Source organism: Eubalaena glacialis, chromosome 3 (assembly GCF_028564815.1).
Source record: "Eubalaena glacialis isolate mEubGla1 chromosome 3, mEubGla1.1.hap2.+ XY, whole genome shotgun sequence".
Taxonomy (NCBI): Eukaryota; Metazoa; Chordata; class Mammalia; order Artiodactyla; family Balaenidae; genus Eubalaena; species Eubalaena glacialis.
In genome coordinates this window covers 82,229,949-82,234,709 of record NC_083718.1, presented here as the reverse complement: position 1 = coordinate 82,234,709, position 4,761 = coordinate 82,229,949, and positions in this window count along the sequence as shown.

The window sequence follows — 4,761 nt, the reverse complement described above, 5'->3', positions numbered from 1 at the left end:
AATTGATTCTTTTAAGAAATGCTATGTCACTAACAGTCTCGATGGCACAAAGGACGATGTTGTGGGGATAAACACAGACAGTGATGATTCCCAGTCAAAAAGTGATTCAGATGAGGCAAAATGTTAAATTTGTCTTAGGAATATTTTAACCAGTTAATTTTATTTATATTTTCCTTTTTATTAGGCATGAGAATGATACATAATAAAAATAACCATCTAAGTCAAAGAGTTCTTCAGTAGGTATAAAGTAAAAATTCTAAGTGAAGAAAAGCATAGTTTAGTTGGCAATGTTGTTCTTTCTTAGTGGTACATTAAAAATAGCTTTACAATAGATGGCACCTTCAATAATAAGAAATATGGTATACCAAACATCTTGAATTTATCTTTAAGAATATAGTATAGATATATAACTTATCAAAATATTTAAAAGCCATACATTGGGACTTCCCTGGTGGCACAGTGGGTGAGAATCCACCTGCCAATGCAGGGGACATGGGTTCAATCCCTGGTCCAGGAAGATGCCACATGCCGCAGAGCAACTAAGCCCGTGCACCACAACTACTGAGCCCCCGTGCTGAGACTACTGAAGACCATGAGCCTAGAGCCCGTGCTCCGCAACAAGAGAAGCCACCACAGTGAGAAGCCTGCCCACCGCAACAAAGAGTAGCCCCTGCTTGACGCAACTAGAGAAAGCCCACGCACAGCAATGAAGACCCGATGCAGCCAAAGATAAATAAATGAAAAAAATAAGTAAATAAAAATAAAAGCCATACAGATATTTCTGGCCTATCAATATGACAATATCAAATGCCAGAAACTCAGGTATACAAAGAGCCCTGCTCTGATTTTGGATACAAATAGCATTTCTCTTTTTTTTTTTTTTTCTTTTTTTAATTTTATTTTATTTAATTAATTAATTAATTAATTTTTTGGCCGCATTGGGTCTTTGTTGTGGCGCGTGGGCTTTCTCTAGTTGCGGCGAGCGGGAGCTACTCTTCACTGTGGTGTGCGGGCTTCTCATTGCGGTGGCTTCTCTTGTTGTGGAGCACAGGCTCTAGGCGCGTGGGCTTCAGTAGTTGTGGTACACGGGTTCAGTAGTCGTGGCTCACGGGCTCTAGAGTGCAGGCTCAGTAGTTGTGGCCCATGGGCTTAGCTGCTCCGCGGCATGTGTGGATCTTCCTGCACCAGGGCTCGAACCCATGTCCCCTGCATTGGCAGGTGGATTCCCAACCACTGTGCCACAAGGGAAGTCCCACAATTAGCATTTCTTAAGCTGCTCTGGTCTAAAATAGACTAGTGCAGTGCTTCCCAAACTTTAGTCTGTATGAGAATCACCTGGAGAGCTTGTTAAAAATACAGATCCCTGGGTTCACGCCAGAGATTCTGATACAGCAGATCTAAGGTGGGACCTGAGAATTTACATTTCTAAAAAGGTCCCAGGTGATGCTGATGATGCAGATGCTAGATTCATAGATGACACTTTGAGAAGTACTAGTTTTTATACTGCCTTTTGCCTCACTCAAGACCAACCTCAGACCTTAACACCCAAGCTAGTTCTGATACATAGTTCCTTCCTTTCATCATTGATTCAAACAACCAGTTTCCACTCTGTATCAGGCACCATGCCAGGGGCTGGATGTACCAAAAAAAAAAAAAAAAAAAAAGAAAAAAAAATCACAGAATAGGATGCCACAATTGCAGGAATCCTTTTTTTATGTCTTATCATTTGAAGCCAACACCGTCTCTGTTAACCATCTATAAAAGATATCAGATTATTCTACTCTTGATGAACTGTTACATAGTGTGTTTTGTCTCAACATACCTATCTCTCGAGCAAGAATAATACTGCTGAGGCGTATTGGTTGGGTAGATTCAGCAATGAGCACAGCTTTTTGGGAACATAAGGTGCCATTTTCATATAAAGGCTCAACAGTTACTGCATCGTGATGGGTGGAATGCCTGCCAGAATAAAATACTTAAGAGTATGAAATAAGAATGTGGGTTAAAATTAACTTTTGGTATAACATAGATTCCTATAGTTTTTCCATGTTACATATTACCAGGTGTACTTAAATGATTCTTTAAAGTAGAAACATTGCTTAGGGACACAAGATTTAAGTGGGAGAGACTGATCAGAACATTTTCCAGTGATCCCTTGTGCCAAGTTACATTCCTCCCTCAGTATTTAAAATAAGATTTTTACTTTCTTCCCTCAGTATGTAAAAATAGGATTGATGTTGTTTTTCCAAAAATGAGAGACCTGGCTTCTCACACTCTGAGGAATGAATTTCCTCCGATCCTAGAAATTGGGCTGCTGCTAAGGTGGAAATGTTGCCCAAATTATGAGGCGTGAGTCCAACTCAAAATACAATTTAAAAAACCATTAATATTTTTAGATGGATGGCAGGAATGGCTTTCAATGCAAGATTCATGCCTTCCATCATCCTCAGTCAGGAAATAAATCACACTGGATCATCATATAAGCCTGATTCCCTTGTACTTCATCATAAAATGCGAGGCGAACTTCTTACACTCTGGACAAACCTTAGTGCTTCTCTTAAGTGATGGTAAAGGGAAATCTACTCCAATTAGGATGAGCCCTCTGATACTTTGGAACCCACTTCCGTTAGGTTCCCTCACACCTTAGGAAACCACACAACCTATGTTTGGGTCCTCTCACACCAGAAAATCATGTCTTTCCACCCCCAGTCAGAGTCATCCCCCCAGAGTTGACTACCCCAAAGTTGACTGTACACTTTGAGAATACTCTCATATAAGGGGGGGGAACTTATAATATTACAGGCAGATCTCATCTCCACCCAAAATACATCTTCTCATATTACAAGAAGTTTATACTTCATGGTGTTTATGCCTCAATTCACTCATCTGTAAAATGGGAATAATAATACTTCATAAGACTGTAAAAACCGAATGAGTTAACACATGCAAAGTGCTTAGTTAAGTATGCAATAATTAGTTGTGTTTTTACACTGAAAACCCCACCTTATTTAGTTTGTAGAGAACTCACAACCTAAGCCTCTCTATCCCCTCAGTAAATTTCCTCACACCTTGGGAACTCCCTCTCTAGCTGTTTACACTGAAAGTTCTTTGCATTGGGTAGCCATCAATGCCTGAGGCCTCCAACACAGGGCTTCCTTGTGCCCTGATAGCTGTTCACACAGTGACTACCCCTCCCAACACACAATAAGAAGGCCAGTCTCACACCCTAACTGCTCATATAAGGTCCCACACATAAGCTGAAGACATCCCACACAACGAGGACAGGCCACTTCAGAAGGGCTGGCCACTGCACTCCCACTGACACTCCACCTCCAGCCCCTACGGGCAAGGGGCTCTTCAGGCCGAGTGACCGCAAAGCATTCCTGTGGCGTCTTCGGTTGAGGAACCCCTCCCATTCTTCCTGGGTGGCGTGGGGGGTGCATACCCTCGTGACCCTCCACCCCTCACCAAGTGTAGCAGCCCCGCTGCGCCTCCAGCAGGAAAGGAACCCGGCCTGGCTCCCGGCCAAAGGGCAGCAACACCTGTGGCACGTTAAGTTTGTTGGCCAGGGTTCCAAGCAAAAAGAGAAGCAGCAACAAGAGGCGCTGCAGAGGCAAGCAGAACAGCCCGTCGCTTCTGGGCCCGGGTGATCCAACAGCCTTCATGGCAACTGCCAGCTCTCGGTTCCCGCTCAACTACAGCCGCGCCCTCAGCCCCAACGTCAGCCAATCCGCAGGCGTGACGTCAGCAGGAGGCGGGCCCTCGTTCTGCGGGGAATTATGGGAATGTTTTTATGAAGCGCTCCAGCAAGCCGTTATGGAAAATTTACTGCACAAACCCAGCTACCCACTTAAAGGGCTACTTTCTTAAATATTGAGTGGCAGATTTTTTTAATAGTAAAGAACAAGCAGAGCAGTCTAAAAAAATAATCTCTCCCAGCTAAATTTCTCCTTCTGTTGCCTACTACGTGTTTGGGTCCTAGAGCAACGCCCCCCCCCCCCGCTTTTTTTTGGGCAATAATTTCCAGTCAGCATCGGCCCGTACATATAAACGGGAAAAATTTTCCAGTCTCTAGTATAAACAGCTGGACTTTGTCAAGGAAGCTGTGTCATTTTTACTAGGAAGTCAGTTTCACGTCCAGCCTCAAGGCCAGAGTGCAGGAAATGCCAGGCACTGGCGTCTCACAGGCAGCTTAGAAAGCTATCCACTCACGCTGCCTGTCTGTAAGCAAATACTCTGAGAGCACCTCTTGTTAAATTAACTTGTTTTCTCCAAATATCCAACAGAGTATCAGCTCGAAGGCTGTCTCAGAACGGTTTACTAAAGCCACAAAGGTATAGGAGTATGTAATCCGTGTCATATATTGTTGAAGTTGTTTAGGGAGCAGAGCCTAATAAATCCAGATTTATAAGAAAGAATCAATACAGTTGTAAAGGAAATGTATAGCTCACCCTGAAGATGCCAGTGTTAAGTAACCTATAAAAGGTCTGGCACATAAATATTTCTAATCTTCACATTTACCCTAACAATACATATTATCTTTATTTTACAGATAATGAAACTAAATGACTGACATCAGAACACACAACTAGGGATCTGAGAGCTGAGTTCTGACCCGAGTTTTGGTCACCTTCCAAAGTGTGTGCTCTACATCAAATCCTGTTGCTTCCACCCACAAAGGTCTGATTTTTACCCAGACTTCATAGCTCCTGTGTAGAAAGCCCATTTGGATTAGGAAATAAAAGCAAGCACCTCTGAGGG